The sequence below is a fragment of the Henckelia pumila genome, chromosome 1 (genome assembly GCF_033568475.1).
Source record: "Henckelia pumila isolate YLH828 chromosome 1, ASM3356847v2, whole genome shotgun sequence".
Lineage (NCBI taxonomy): Eukaryota > Viridiplantae > Streptophyta > Magnoliopsida > Lamiales > Gesneriaceae > Henckelia > Henckelia pumila.
In genome coordinates, this window is record NC_133120.1 from 129,226,508 (window position 1) to 129,244,419 (window position 17,912).

The following is a 17,912-nucleotide window of genomic DNA, read 5'->3' on the forward strand; positions in this document are numbered from 1 at the left end:
ACAGTAACAGATTTTGTCAATCGGTCAACCATACTCAGATAACATCTCAATCTCAGACTGGTCGATAGCTTCGGGACAACATCCATAGAAAAGTAATCCCCATTCCATTCTGAACAAAAAACTGTACAACAGACAATCAGGTCACTCTTTCTCCACTTTCAACTGCTGACAGTTCAATTACATTGGAAGATAGACCTCGTAACATCATTCTTCATCTACTTATATACGAACTGGTCCTTCAATGCGTCAAACATCTTTCGGCCATGTGAAAGAATACTGAATAGACTGAAACTCAGACTGTGTCCAGATCTGACTTTCCTTCATCAAATTCTAAAAAATCGAATCAGATTTCCACGCATTCTCAATCTTCTCGATCAACTCTGGTTCGGCTCGAAAGCAAAATTCTGATAGACCTCCTATCTGCTTCTAATTCTAAATCGGAAGTTCAGAAATCATCAATCAAAGAGAAACACTGATAGAAAATAATATAAGAACAGATCTTTCGGCTGCTGCATTCAATTTCTCCGAATAAAATAGATTCACAGTCATAAATCCCTCACAATCTAACCCTCTTCTCTGTCTCCAAAATCGGTTCAGACTGCGACAACAAATACTTCAACTACTACGATCAAAAAAGATTATGAAAATATCCTCATAAGAAAATGATTCCAGATCTTCCAATCAATAAGATCGCTGCAAGCTCAAAATCCAGAACCAGACATTGAGTCTCGAGCGTCTTTAGCTGCCTCTATGTCTAGACTATTTCGTGATTTGCTGTATAAGAATATATCTCAAACCTCAATAAGAAAAGCAATGTACTGTAAGATCATCAGTACAGAAAGGAAAATAAGAATACTGAAGCGCTGATCAATCTCTTCTTCAGGTCAATAACACTGACCTCATAATATTCGATTCAGACGAAAGACGCCTTCTTCAAAGTTAGCTGAGTAATCGGCTTCACAACAATAAGAATCCTTCAATAATCGGTGATAGAACCCAAAAATCTTCAAGATCTCAGGTACAGATATCTGTCTAGATCAAATCATATCAACTTCGGTCTTGAGGTGATCAACATAAATTCCATCTCCAAAGATAATATGATAGAGGAAAGACAACTCGATCCAATCAGAATTCAGATGTCGATAGAATAGCATACCTCTGCTTGGCACGCGAATCTGTAAGACGATTCTCAAATGCTCTGCATGATCAGTACAATTCTCGTTCCAAAAGGACAAGAAAAATATCGATAAGAATAGTTATGAATTCAACTGAATACCTCTGAAAGATTCGGTTTCCAAAATTCATAAACACTGTAGGAACGTTTGTTAATTCAAACGACATGACAAAAATCAAAGCGGCTATACCTCGTTCTGCATCTGATCTTAAGAACATTTTCTTCTCAAACTTTCAACTGAAGATATCTGATCTCAAGTTAGTGCGGAATTCAATCTGACGATTCGGAGTCATTCCAGAAATCTCATCCGGAACAACATCAGCAATACTCTACAACCTCTGATATATCAACCAATTCGGGCAGATTTTCCAGACCTCGACTGCAAACATCGAGAATTCCTCCGCATATTTCTGTAACAAACGGTCATTCAATAGAACAAATATCAAGAACTCCTAGAATTGAGAATTCTTGCCAGAGGATTCCCACTAGTCTATCGACTCGGATCTGAACCTGAAAACTTTATGAACACAAAACACGATTTCCCTGTACTAGATTAAAGCATTTAAAAAAAATCATGATCTGATACTTCAGTACCAAACAACAGTTCAATCATATTCCCATCCAATCGAAATTCAAATTTTCGGACTAACCCTGCCGTAAGCCATTCCTTCTCTCAAAGGCGAAGAATAGCAACTACTGAATTCAAAAGCTCTGAGGCAAGACAAACATTAAACAGATCCTTCAATAAGAAGATAAGGGACTCACCATTAACTATCAGTCAAAAGAGTAGAAAAACCAAAATCGAACGGTTACCTTCTATGTCATCATCGGATGCAGCCTGAGTCTGCGGATCCTTGTTAAGAGCAAAGACCAATGTATGTTGTATCGGAGGTTGATTTATGTTCGGATAACCTCCTAGTCGATTCTGATGCGATGACTGAAATGAGTGAACCACAGAAACTTGCCTCTCCGGCTGAACTATAGGTCCAAAAGAACTCCCAGTCCGAGATCCAACGGTATTATGCTAAGGACATCTCCTAGCATAGTGCCCTATCTGATGGCAGATATTTCAGCTTCCATAAATTCCAAGACAATTCTCACTGAGGTGTCGACCTCCACAATTGCTGCAAGATGTACCGAAAGATCCAGAACTCTGTCCTGAACCAAAATGTTTCGACCCGCTGGAGCTAGAAGAACTGCTCCCAGACTTTTTGAATTGTTTACCCTTTGGTTGAAGGTGTTCTCTAAAGTTACTCCTTCTATATCCAGTCGAATGTTGAAACAGAATCTGTCGAAGAAATTCGGATCTAAACAGACTCCACGAAATGACCGTACCTTGATTTTCCAAAGTTTTCTTCTTTGATATCCACCAAATTTTCGCAATACCTTGCAGTTGGTACACAACTAACCGAATTCTTCGGTCATCGGTGTATCCTAGAGAATCAAACAACTGATCAATTTTTTCTAACCAGCTTTCACAACCATTAGCATTCTCAGTAATCCTCAATTCGGCGGGTTAAACAATTGAAACCTCATCAGTAAACCTTTCATCGGTGTCGGAGTGGTATCCATCTGATCATTCGCAATACAATTCTGTTCAATCGGGATCGCTACTGAAAGATTTTTTTTTAATATTCATTGAGGAATATATCTCATACACAAGAGAATCGGGACACCATTATCTCAATCTCAAACAGTTCTATGCCCAGAAACCTCTGTTCGAATCTTTCATACTAACTCGATGGAATTCGGATTCAAACGGGAATTAAATACAGTTTGTATCTCAAGTAATTCATGCCTTATCATTTATTCAAATAATCATGTAATTCAAGTAATTTTTCAAATAATAGAGCATGCTCGCATGGTATTTAAATAAATCATATAAATAACTCAATCACATGCGAGAAACGAATTCATGCGGACTCAATCTATCCCGCTCACTTCTAATCAGTCCAAGATTTTATCTCTCTGATACCACTTAATGTGAGGACCTCGGTTCTAATCATCTAATCAAGAATTAATCATTCAATCAATAATAAAAGTCGAGGCAGAACAAGTAAAAATATATTTTTTAAAAGCATGCACGGACCCCGTGCACCCTCCGTGCTCGGGTCCGTGCATTAATCTGTAGCCAAAGTTCAGAAGGCTACAAATACACGGACCCCGTGCACACCTCCGTGCAAGGGTCCGTGCACAAAATGCACGAAAACTCAACTTACTGCCTCAACCAAACATCACACGGACCCATGCACGGACCAATGCATGGGGTCCGTGCATGAACAAATCCTGAACAAAACCAAATGCGAAGGTACATGGACCCCTACACGGACGTAAGCACGGGGTTCGTGCCCTGTACATTTTCTGAAAAATAAAAGAACAGACAGCAGATCATGCAGTCCAAATCCAACCTCAAAATCATCAAATCTCAATATACAACATGCATAAAGCCAATACATGATAGTTCTAAGTTGTACAAATATCCAAACGAGTAGAATATGCATCAATTCTAAGTTCTTCAATTCAAAATACAACAAGTACAAACGAAGAGTTCGAATACAAAGTTCGACTTCTAAACCAAGTTCTCACTTCTATCATTCCCAACTCGATCTACTCATGCTTCCTCTGACTCAAACATGTCCCACCTGTTGCCAAGCACACATACAAAGACAAAACAACAACCAGATAAATCCGGTAAGAATACAATTCTTAGTAAAAGAGACATAACATATAATCCACATAATATATCAAATCATGATATACGTAACAACAATACAAGCAGTTCAAGTAGTTTACCAACCACCTGAAATATCAACAACTCAATTCGAAATGCAATAAAATGCAATGAATGTCTTTGGGGTTCGAGATTATCTAAAATCGGATAATCAATGGGAATTTCTTTCTTTGATTGGGATCTTAAGGCCAAGATATATCACCACAACTCACCGACTCTCCCGATCAAGGTTAATGCGGTATATCTCGCTTTCTCTAGACTTTGGAGCATTTATAGAGAGTTAATCAGGTCATTGGAGTTAAATTCGCCTACCAATGCCCCTCTACTATAATCCCCAAATCGTCTAATTCAAACAGTGAACAAATCATTGGCTCAATATGTATGCATATGTTAGTCGTAATACATTCAAGTAATCCAACTCAATGCATTTAATCAATCAAAGTAGGTAATCATGCATGTATGTGATTTAGGGACTCGAGAATCAGTCTAAACTCGAGTATTCGTCCCTTTTTTATTTGATGTCGTCTATTACCTTTTTCTTCAGTTCGACGTAGCTGCAAATCCATACAAGCTACAAGAACAAGAATTTTAATCAGAATCCATTCAATCGTAATCCAACGATTAAAGTAAACTCTTTACCAATACTTGATCAAATCTTCAACGATTCGAATTCTGTCAATTCTGAACTCCACGAACTTCAACCAAATCTGTACGGAGATATAAAAGAATCCAATATCAATCCATCCAATTCAAAACCATTCAAAAACTTAATTCCAATTCCTAACATCCAAAAATTTCAAACCGGCGGCATAACGGCTATATATTCGACTAATCGGAATTACAAACATCAATATAGCAATTCCAACAACTCATAACAACAATTATTCATCCAATACAATCCAATCCCAACAAATCTCAAAACCCATATTTTCGAATTATGCCTAAAAATTCATAACAAATCCAAACAACATTCTTTTTCCGATCCGACTTCGAATATACAATCTATCCTAGCTCAAGAACAACATATCGGAAAATCATCAAATTCCAACGGCATCCAAAAATCTAAGTATAGTTGATCGAAGAAAAACTTACGGTAGAACGGAGCTCTCTTTTCCAGGATCGCAAAACCAACTTCGGATTAAAATTATGCCTGACGGATCGAGCAGAAACTGGGATTGGAAAGCTTGAAAGGGGCGTTCCTTTCTCTCCAATGGAAGAACGGCTTAGGGAAGAATGAAGAAGATAGAAAAGCTTAGTCATGCTTCTAACTAATAAGACCAAGTCAACTTTTCCAAAAAATTGCATTTTAGTCCCTGAAAATTCAATTCAGTCCCTAATCAAATATCAATTCAATCCTCAAATTTTATAATCTCAGATTATCAATATTAATCTCCTAAAATCTCTATTTGGCTAACTTTGGGGCGTTAAACTCGTGTACAGCACTAGAAATCATTTCCAAAGATCCAAGAAAAGTACAACCAAGATCGAATTTGTCGCAAAGTCTCGAACCCATGTCAAAAACCTTGTTTATATAAAGCAATAGCACGATGGAGTCCATCTTAGCACAATGACCCATTATTTCACTTCCATAAGATAATTAGCATTTTGAGCAATTTGGAACTAAAGACCAAATTTCAAATGCAATGTTGCTGCTTCTTTGTCTCTCCTTGTCACTAGATAGAAAATGACACCGAAAGAATGCAAAGCAACCACACCGAGAGATGTCAGATTAACTCAAGCAAAGAATCAATCATGTACAACGTACATAAATGTGAATATATGTGTAAGCAACATAGAGTTGAAGGAGCTAACTATGAAAGACCACATATCACACTATATAGCCAATCCGTATGATACGTAAATCTCAAGATAAAAGACACAACTCCAACCATCGATCCAAATAATATTGAAGAGCAACGTCACCTGTAAATGATTAAAAATAACTAATAAAAGAGGCATAATTTAAACCGTAAGATAAGGAGCATCGTAAGGATGCAGCAAAGTGGCCATAACAGAGGCGGATGGTAAAGGCCCAGTAAACTGTTCTCAATCCCTCGATCTGGTCAGTATTATTCTAGGTATGGAGTTATGCCTTCCATTAAATGGTAACAATTTGAGACCTCCCTTTTCACAGACACTTGTTGTGCGCTAAGGTTTTGAGAGTGAGCATCGAAAAGCATAGGTATTAGCCGATGGAATATCCTCAACTCATGATAAGATGGCTTCACGACGGTGACATATAGAAAGAGCGCATGGCTCTGTAGTCATACAACACCCATTGTAAAACAGCCACATGTGAAGAGAATATGACCGGCCAAAATGGCTTGATGGTGGATGGGTCTTGATCTCTTCTTATCCAGGTTTATATTTTAGATATGGCTTTCTCAAAGCTAGAAACCCAGCTATCTATTTTCCTCCTCCTTCGAGCTCTGCTTATTTATTCCTCTTTCCTTCGTTTCTAAGAGGGAAAATGAGGGATATAGACCTGGTCTTGTTTTTAATTCAATAGATAGACCTCTGATCGAAAAGACTATATTGCCCCTTCTTTAAGTGTTTTCTCTCTCCTCCTTCTCTTCTTTCACGTTTCTTTAAGTGTTTTCTCTCTCCTCCTTCTCTTCTTTCACGTCTCTGCGTTGTTTTTTTTTTTTTCTTCTTTTTTCACTCTCCTTCCTCATTTTCCCTCTTCTTCTTCTTCTTTTTTTTTTATTCACCAAGCGGTCGACCGCCTTGGAAAAGCGGTTGGCCGCCTTGGGAAAGCGGTCGACCAAGGCTTGAGCTCGGTCGACCGCCTTCCCTGCCCAAGCGGTCGATCGCCTTGGGAAAGCAGTCGACCAAGGCTTGGGCTTGGTCGACCGCTTGGGTCGACCAAGCCTGGGTTGACCCAAGCCTGGGTCGAAACCATTGTATATATATTTTATTGTGTAGTATTATTATCAAAAATATTGGTGGTCTAGTGGTTAGAGTCCAGAAGGAGAGAGGAAAGTCAGGTTCGAATCCTGGAGAGGAGAGAGGGAAGGGAGAGAGGAGGGAAAATGAGTGTTGGATATAATTTTTTTTTTCAAAAAAAAAAAAAGACCAAACTACCCTTAATTGAGACCCTTTGACTGAATTAAAAAGTCAAGAGTCCCTTTTATTGAATTGAAAATAACACCAGGTCTATATATTTAAATGGCCCTTCCTAAGACCACAGTAGAGATGGTATATGGGATTAATTTTTGTTCCCACAGACGGCGCCAATGATGCAATTCCAAAAATTTTCTTCCAGTGTGTTTGTGAATTCTCCGCTTGTTTTGGAAATGATGATAGTAATTTCGGTACAGGTAGCTTGCTATCCCATTAAACTCTGCCAAGAATTTGGGCTCCACGCTGCTACTTGCCTATGTCAAGGGATAAGAATAAATTTTATATTTATATGTTATATAAACATTTGTTGATGTGGATATACAAGTCAAAAGGCTTTTTTTTATTTAAATGCTAAAGCACTTACTCATGGGATTGAAGCATGCAATACAGGGACTCATGGATCACTAAAATGTTTCTCGTCATCTTGGTCTAATTTAATTAGGCCATATATTGAGGACAATTACTTTGCTAAAAAATTACTCTGCTCAAAATTTATTCAATAAAAGGGCTGGTGCAATGTTGTGGGTGGATTATTTAAAGCTACCGTGAAGGGGCATTGTTGTATGTGGTTGTGATGAGTTTCATATGTCGTGGATATTTTTATTTGTTATATTTTGCATTCATAAGACAAATTCCATGCACTCGGGATTATGTTCAAGATTTGACATCCTATATTAAATTAAGAGATGTTATTACCTTGGATTCTTTCTTCTTTGATCTCATGTTTTCTTGCGGTCACACCGGGCTCGTGCATGCAATCTAGCAGTAAGCCCCGCACCAATTTACAGCTTGGGCATGCGATCTAGAAGTAAGCCCCGCCTCAATCTGTAACTCGGGTGTGCAATCTAGCAGTAAGCCCCGCCCCCGTCATGATATGCAGATCGGGCATACAATCTAGCAGTAAGGCACTGACATCTTTATTTTAAAGCCCGGGAGATACGTGGCCCCGGCACATATTCAAAGCCCAAGGTATTCTAAACCTTGGCACTCTACAAAGCCCGGGAGATATGAGGCCCCGACACCTATTCAAAAGCTCAAGGTATTCTTGTATGTTGGCACCATACAAAGCCTTGGAGATATGAGGCACCAGCACATATTCAAAGCCCAAGGTATTCTAAACCTTGGCACCCTACAAACCCTGGGAGGAACCAGGCCACGGCATCTATGTAAAGCCCAAGGTATTCTAATCCTTGGCACCCTACAAAGCCCGGGAGGTACCAGATCCCGACACATATCTAAAGCCTAAGGTATTCTAAGTCTTGGCAACCTACATATCCCGGGAGGTATCAGGCCCCGACACCTATCTAAAGCCCAAGGTATTCTAAGCCTTGAAACCCTACAAAGCCCGAGAGATACCAGGCCTCGGCACCTATCTAAAGCCCAAGGTATTCTAAGCCTTGGCACCCTACAAAGCACGGGAGATACCAGGCCCCGGCACCTATCTAAACCCGACATTCTTTAAAGCCCATAAGACACAAGGCCCCGGCACTCTACAAAGCCCGATGCACTAGGCACTACAAGTCTATTGACTTGGCATGGGAGATCATTCGATTACTTACTCAATATCCAACGACTATATCGATCCAACTTTTAGGATTGTTATGTTTTTCGACAGTTATTATCTTAATTCGACCTCTCGTCATATTCAAGTCCATGGCCATTTTCTCGGCCTTGCATGCATGGAATCTTCTCACCTGACTCATCGATTCGACTTCAAGACGGTGATTGACGCATTCCTACCTAAGTTCATGGATGGAATGAACAAATCGGGACAACGAGTGGTGACTCTAGCCCGACTTCTTATGGGGGTGTAGTGATATCCTCGGATATATCCCAAGATATAATTTGATGATATCTCGGGATTATCTATTTTTCACATGAACTTAGACCGAAATTTGTGAGCAATAAGCAGACTGTCGGTTGTGGTTGTATCAGGTGATTATTACTGGATATGGGTCCGTCAGGTATTCACGATATATCCTTGGGCCTCGACTTGTCAATATTACTAGATCATGGGCCATTACTCATCAGATCATGGGTCTTTTCGTCTTAGTTATGGACTGACATCAGGAGTACACGTCTTTAGCAGTTACATCACAGGGAAGCTTTTGTGATATATATTATTTTTTGCCTGATTATACACAGACAACGGGGAAAGAGAGATTCTGCACTTTCTTCTCCCATTATGTTTCCCATGTTTTCTTTTATATTTTCTCCCATGTTTCTCTGCCTGACTTAGACATTGGAGAGGTTACGTCGGAAGAAATCCTGACGTGTTCTAACCAGTTTTTCATGATTTTCAGGCAAACACAGGCGAAAAATTCACAAACACACTGGAAGGAAATTTTTGAGATCGCATCATCCAATAATATATGTTTTTCACATGCAATGTGCCTGCATGATTTCTAGTTAAAGTAAATATAAACAAAAGCAATGGGGAAACATAAACATATGGCGTTCCACTTTATTTTTGTTTATATAGGCTTTAAGAGTCACACGATCCACCTAGGAGAACATATGTGTAAATTAAACAATATTTGATGATTTAGCTGATTTGAGAAAAGGATCAAAACCCGACATAAATAAGTCACAGAACCGAAACTTAAAAACATTAAAATACACAACTAAATGAATAATTTTTCTTCCTTAACAAGGAAGAACAAGACACACAAGTTTTACATAAAATGCTCGAGCCGGTACGCCCCTAGCACAACTACATCACCGAGCTGTCCGAGCAGAAAGTTTGTTATAAAAATTTTCATCCAAAAAGTGGAAGTATGCATTTCTCCAAGTCTTCTTATATAGAAATGCTGTACAGAATCCCCCGAAGCCCGTCGCAAAACCTAAAGCCATGAATACATAAAACCAATCAACTTCGTGAGTTTCGGGACCTGCATAATGTTGTGCATTTCCTGGACTCGGGGTTTCACCGACGATGGCGCAAGCATTTTCCAGCGGAGGGCCACAGAGCTCATTCCCTGTAAAACAGGATTCTGTCAAGCTCTGGAGTTGAGTGCCCAAGGGAATTCGCCCTGTCAAGTTATTGTAGGACAGATTCAAATAAGTCAGAAACGTCAGGCTTGAAAAGCTGATTGGCATTTCGCCAGAAATGTGATTTCTTGAGAGGTCAAGAGATTCCAGCAACCTCATGTTACCGACATTTTCGGGGATCGTTCCACTTAAGGTGTTTCTTGACAGATTTAATGATCTCAATCCAGCAAGGTCGGTGATTTCTGTAGGAATCTCTCCGGAGAGTTTGTTATTTGAAAGATCGATGCTGCTGAATTGTGAAAGAATGGTGTCATATTTGAGTTCTTTCCCTTTCATTGTCACCGACGCACTCTCCATGAACCTGCCCGGGAAAAACGAGTAGGAAGTAATTTCAGTGCTGGAATTCATTAGCTTGGTTTCGGAACTCAAGGCTGTCAGGTTATAGAGACAATTTGGTATGGAACCAGAGAAGTAGTTGCTTGCCAGGTCGAGGATATGGAGATTGTTTAGCTTACAGATTTCTGGAGGAATTTCACCGGTGAATGAATTTGAGTGCATGATCAGAATCTTCAACTCGGAAAGACTTGTTCCAATCCAACCTGGAAATTCTCCAGATAAATCGTTTCCTCAAAGATCCATCTTTGTCAACATTCTGTAGAGCAGAAGGGATCGGCCCTGATAAAAAGTTGCCAAATAAGTTCAAAGACAACAAATTTTCAAGCTTCCCCAGAGATCTTGGAATGGTTCCAGACATATTATTGTTTCCAAGGTCTATGAGTCGTAACAATGGCCAATTCATCCAGCAGTCGGGGATTTCTCCAGAAAGTTGATTTCCTCCGAGATGAAGAATTCTCAAATAATATGGATATCTACTACTTTTGTTGCATAAAATATGAGAAATCCCCCCTGAAAACGAATTGTTCGACAGATCTAGCTCACCCGCATAAAATGTCATATTGGGTAACGGACCACTAAATTTGTTGGAACTCAAGTAAATCCTTGGCCATGATGGACTGATTACATCAGGAAGTTGACCGTGTAATTCATTGTGAGAAAGATTTACAGAATCTATGCTCGATAAGTTCCAGAACCATGTCGGGATCTCACCCGAGATTCCAGTACTTGATTGTTCGAGATCCATGACATTTCTTTGAGTTTGGAGCCATGTTGGGAATTGGGTGCCCAAATTCCATGAATCCAGATAAATGGCCATTAGCTGGAACGGGGGAATCCAATCTTGATTCACTTTCAATGTCAATGGATTTCCAGAAGCCGCAAAGATAACAAGTTTTGTCAGATTGGAGAAGTGATTTTCAGTCACAAGCCCTTCCAACATGTTATTTTCCAATTTAAGCGTTTGTAAGTGGGACAGCTGGCCAAAACTCAGAGGAAAATTTCCACTCAATTTGTTGTTGTCTAACGCCAAGTATGTTATAGATGACAAGTTCCCTAAATTGGCAGGAATCGAGCTGGTTAACAAATTTTCACTAAGATAAAGTCCCTGGAGATTCTTGAATTCTCCAAGTTGTTCAGGTAATAAACCAGAAAAACGGAGAGTTGGAACCCAACCGAATAGACTCAAGATTGCTACAGCTGAAAAGCCAATCTGGTATGGTGGAATTTAACTTGTTTCGGGAGAGATCAAGAAAACGGAGATTTGCCAAACCATAAGTAGTATTTGGAATCGGTCCTTCAAACATGTTTTGTTGCAATTGGACGGATTCTAATCCGGCAAGAGAAAAAATCCAATCAGGAACCAAAGATTCGAAATTGTTCTCAGAGAGATCTAGCACGACAAGAGACGAAAAATTTGGACTATCAATAAGAGAAAAATGATCGAGCAAGATTACAACCAGGAAGATGTAACTCGATCAAAGAAGGTAGCATGTTCACTATATCTAACCAATCATGATGCACTTTGCTCATGTTCACATAACTCAAATCGAGGTACTGCAAATGAGTGAGATTTGACAACCAGTGAAGAGTGTCGGCACGAAGGGGAGATCTTCCCTCCATCTGAAGCGTTAGTGCAACAATATACATTTGGCCTAAGCCTAATCTACGCAAGCTCGACAGATTCCCCAGGGATGGAATGACTCCTTGAAATCCACAAGAAGATATATTAAGATACTCAAGACTTACCAGTGACCCGAAAAAATCTGGAATAATATTCCCATCAAAATTATTTTGACTTAAATCAAGAAATCTAAGACATTTCAGGTTAAGCAATGAAGGGTCAATCTTGCCTCCCAATCTTGAGTTCCAATCAGGACTCTGAAGTCTTAGTTCAAGAACATGACCGGTCGAGTTGTCGCAGACGACGCTTTCCCATTTGCAGCAATCATGTTGTGCATCCCAGGAGGCCAGCATGACTGAGGGATCAGTTAAAGATTTCTTGAACCTCAGAAGAGATTTTCTCCGCTTCAATGCATAATTCTGTACATTTTCCTAATTTGACGGCCAGTAGGAAGAACACTGCCAAAAAGAGGATTTGGAATGCTTTCTTTGAGTGATCCATGATATCTGAATTCTTTGAAATTATTGATCATCGGAATCCAATAGTTGTTTCATTTATTCCAAAAGCTCCCAAGAAATTTCCAAGTGTATGGACCACAAGTCAACAATACAGAAGGCGACTCCAGTAACGTATAAAAACGGCGTGTTTTGACTTGGACTTCTTCCATAAAGAGTGGGAATTGAAAAGTTATTGGTTATTTGTAATCTAGTAATCGAGTCTGGTGATTAGAAGGGGTTTAATTAGACTATGAGATCGATGTATTTGATGTTGGGTTAAATAGGGGTGGTGAAAATTAACGAATTTTTGATATACCGAAGATTTGATACAGTATGGTAACGGTATAGAATTTGAAAATTTTGGTATATATCGGTATACCGAAATACCGAAACAATATAAAAAAATTAAAAAATATATAATATTTATAAACAATAAATTTTTAGTTTTTAAAAAATATAATGTTTTTTTTTCAATATAGGACTGTATATGTCGATACCGTACCGAAATTTCGCTATGATTGATATGCTATTTATATGTACCAAAAATTTCGGTGTAACGAGAGTTTATCAGTATGATATCGTCGATACGTTATACGATTTTTGGTAAGATACGGTACGTTATACCACCCCTAGGTTAAATTCAATATTCCACAATGAATTTTAAATCCTTAGACTAGCTATTTTTTGCAATTATTTTGTTCCAACAAATACATCGTCCAATCCAAATAAAACCTTACACAACATGTTAACGCTTCGTTTTGCTCTGAACATTCTAAGAACTAGCTCTATCCTGAGTCCTGACACACGAATAACTAAGAAAAATCTTTTAGAATCAACTAAGTCTTTTAAGAGGTTTATTCAAATTTTTGTATACTGATTTTATTAGTTCCTTCAATTATGATATTAGTTTCTCCAATTTAATTGATGGTTTTAATGTTAGTCTTGTGCGCAAATTCTATGCACTAAAAGAAAAAAATGTTTATGCTGACACTTTTTTAATGACATTTTTTCAAAAATGTCCCTGATATATATTTATCCTGATATTATTTAAAATTTGAAATATGAATGAATAGTATTACTATTTTTGAATTTAAGTTAATTTTGTGTGTATATATACGTGTGTAAAATTTTCATAAATGTTATATGATAATGTATCAATTTTTTGTTTAAAATTTGAAATTTAACCGAATGCTATCATTACTTTTTAAATTTAGTTATTTTTTTTTTTTTTGTATCCACATATACGAATATTTTGGTAAGGTACAGTACGGTATGAAATTTGAAAATTTTAGTATATACCGATATACCGAAACAATATAAAAAAATTAAAAATATATAATATTTATAAACAATAACTTTATAAATTTTAAAAAACTAGGAAAGTGCACGTGCGCTGCACGTGGATGACTAACCGTTGAAAACATGATTACGAAATTTAGATAATGTTTAAATTTTTTTATTAATACAATTTTTATGTGTATTTATCAATCTAAATAGATAAAAACACAATAGATTAAAACCTACGTGCATTAAAATAAATCATATATATGCACCTATTCATATGTGAAACTTTTCAATTCATATTTTTGCGTGATTTTGATATAAGGACAACTATCTTCAAGTCAAAAAAGATACTTCATTCGTCGCAATTATATAAACCTACTTTTTTTTCACACGGAATAAGAAAAATCACTGGGAAACAAATTTTGTACAAACTTTCTATTTTATCCTCATTTATTTTATTAAAAAAATTATAGCATAATTTTCAATATAGTTAATAGCGATATATTAGTAAAGAAGTGTAAAAAAATATTGCTATACATTTGGGACAAAAAAAACGTGACCTATATAATTAGGGCGGATGGTTTTTTTTCATCCAAATACTAATCATAAAAAAACAATAAAAATAATGTAGGACCGATTGTATGACGCTTACAATAGCTATAGCTGGTGGTGACGGTGCAACTCAAATATTTTAAACTGCACAACAACTCAAGATTCATGTTTCGAAAAAGTCTGAATTAAAAAAATGATCATATTAATGTTAAAATAAAAACCCTAGATTGTTATTAAATTCAATATCACTCATGTTTGTGCTAAAATTTTGACCATTTAAAACCATTCTCTATTTTTTAGAGTTATATAATACAAATACATAATTTTATATCATAATGATTATTCTGTAAATAAATATTGATGAATGTTAATTTTATGGGCAATAAAATTTCTCAAATAATATTAATTAAATAATTGTGTAATAAAAAACATATTTTAAAGATAAAAATACCATGTGTTTTAGGAAAAAATGACCCTAATAATTTAGTGCAAAAAATGACATAAACAACCTTATGAACCACAAATAAATAAGAGGGGTAAATTATAATCTCACAAATCAAATTCATATATTTATAGTTATAATAAATAATAATAATATAAATATAATATAACATACATATATATATATATATATAGTATAGAATAGAGTATTAGATTAGATATTAGATATATATAATAGAAAATTTAATCAAATAATAAAAAAAAACCAAATAATAAATAATAGATACAAAAAATTTTAATTTTAATTATATATATATATATATATATATATATATATATATAGTATAGAATAGAGTATAGATTAGATATTAGATATATATAATAGAAAAATTAAATCAAATAAAAAAAAAGCAAATAATAAATAGTAGATACACAAAATTTAAATTTTTTATTTCAAAGAGTGCATATCAAATAAGAGAAAAATCAAATAATAAATAGTAAATGAATAAAATTTTAATTTTTTATTTAAAAGAGTGCATATCAAATAAGAGAAAAATCAAATAATAAAAAATAAATGGATAAATTTTGAATTTTTATTTGAAATAATGCATGATATATTTTTTAAATAAATTACTTAATTAGTTGAAGAGTCATATAAATAAATAATTGAAAAAACACATTAATTATGTAATATTAATGGAAAAGGGTAGCCATGTAAATCCACAAATAAACTCACATATTTATATATGTAATAATAGAAATAGAATATAGTATAGAATAGAATATTAGATTAGATATTAGATATATATAATAGAAAAATTAAATCAAATAATAAAAAAAAAACCAAATAATAAATATTAGATATACAATTGTGACTCTGGGCAGGATGTGACCACTACTTGTAATGCCAATTGTGATCCTTCTTTTGGTTTTCAGTCCTCAGAAGTAACAATAATTAATGCTTGTACTGGGAGTGGAAATTTTCCATCCCCAAGAGAACTAGCTGGCCTTGATGAGAAATTTTTGGCAAAGCGCTGCAATATTGGTTACAGAGCAGGTCGCGCGTATACCAAAACTTGAACAGGAAATAGTTGAAGGCAAGGTTCAACTGACCGAACTTGAAGACGAATGTGGTACATTAAGCTTGGCCGACTATGATAAGCTATGGATAAGCTGAAAATGATAAATGGATTTGGACCTTTAACGTGTGCTAATTTGCATGGGATTTTACCATATCATTCCCACCGATTCAGAAATTAGTAACCCCATGATTGGTTAAAATTAGTGGGTTCCACGTGGGACCCATTGATTTTAACCAATCATGAGTCGCCACGTCACCCGCAGGGCACTATCCTGCGGGTAGCATCTACTCAACCCCAGGTTCATGCAAAAAAAAGTACAACTCAGACTCTTCAAAGGAAAGTTGACTTGCTATAGTATTTTGAAATTTTTCCCTTCTATGTGGATTCGAACTTCATTCCACGAGAATAAAAACTTTAAAATTTTGCGCATTTTACTAGCAACGAAGTAATGAAATTTCAACTGACTAGTCATGTAACGCACCAAAAATTTATTAGCGAATTAATTTGCAATTAAAATAATTATTGAGTTGGAAAAATAATTATCTATGTTAGATAATTTAATTGTAGAAATTTATCAGTTTGGGTGACTGGTCAAAGCTAAGATTGACTCAATTTATTTATTGGGAATTAACTGGTCTAGTTGTCAGGTCAAAGTTCGCTATTTCAGATAATTGTAAAGATGTGTTAAATTACATATTCGAGTAAAATAACACAAGAGCATTCAAATGGATCAGACTAGGTCATTTTAGGACCAAATTTTATAATATTAAGTGGTACACTCTCTCTCACGCACTAAACCCCTAAAACACACACTAAAACCCTAACCCCCAAATCGCCCTTCCCGTCGCCGACCGCCGCCTTTTGCCATCGATTGTGCATGCCATCTTGTAGCTCTCGTCGAGGCGGTCACAACCATACCAAGAATCGTGAGTTTTGGTGTCCGATTTGGTGAGCACAAAGTCGAGAAAGGGGCGACACTATTCATCGTCTTCTTTGCATGTAATAGTCGGATTTTAGCTCGATTGAGCTTGTTTTTGGGCTGCTAAACGGTATTAGGATGTGTTTAGACCATTTTCCAACCTTAACCCGTCATTTTTAGGCCATTTTCAGGCATAGATCGGAGCTTGGAAGCTCGCCGCCGCCTCCACTGTTATTTTGCCGATTCCGGCCGCCACGCCACGGTGGCCCATTCCGGCCGTGGCCTAGTCCGTTAGAATCGTCTCGTAGATCTCTACAACCCTGCCAAATTTCGTGAATTTTGGAGTTGATTTGCAGATCGCCGCCGTGCCGCCGTCTTCCCCAATTTTCCGGTGAGTTTTGATATGTTAACCATTTTTTATCGGTTCGATGTGATAGATCCAAATATTCAATTTTCGAGTCGAGATTCAAAATCATTAAGCGGTGAGAGCGCAATAAAGTTCGGTAATTATTTTTGTCAAAGTTTGACTAGAGTTGAATAGGGTTGACTTTTGACCGTTATGTGATTTTTCGCAGATCGGAAGCTAGTTGAGAATAATTAGAGGCAAAAATCAGAAGTTTAGGGATTTGAGTTTCCAGAATTGGATAATTATGAGATTCCCGAGTCCCGATATGCACAACCGCAACCGTATAAGTTTTTCGTGCGTTTTAAACGCAAAGGCATGTTATACCCTTCCTTGCTCACACCGTTTAGATCAGTATATTCATTTTTTTTTGTTATTAAATTGTGTTGTTTCATTTGTATGTGGATATAATAGCTCAAATTTTAACTCATGCATTATTCACGTTTTTATGTATTGTGGATGATTTTTCTGTCATGGCTAGGTCTTAGTTGTTGTTCAATGGTTGATGGTTGGATTAGGTCCCTTTGGGTGTTGGTTTAAGATGTCTTGAACTACTGTCAGCTAGGTGAACAGTTGGATGATTGTAAGGATGGTCTACCTAGCGGGCAACTCAGGCAGGGCTCGGGCGAGTGGGTTGTCCGGGTCGGGTAAAGTGTATTAGGGTCATATGTTATGGTTTGGTTCCGGATTATTTTATT

General features: G+C 36.7%; 1 pseudogene; it reads right to left on the reverse strand.

Moving 5' to 3' along the window:
- Positions 1-9,466: 9,466 nt before the first annotated feature.
- Positions 9,467-16,771, reverse strand: LOC140873986 (receptor-like protein EIX2; annotated as a pseudogene).
- Positions 16,772-17,912: the final 1,141 nt, after the last annotated feature.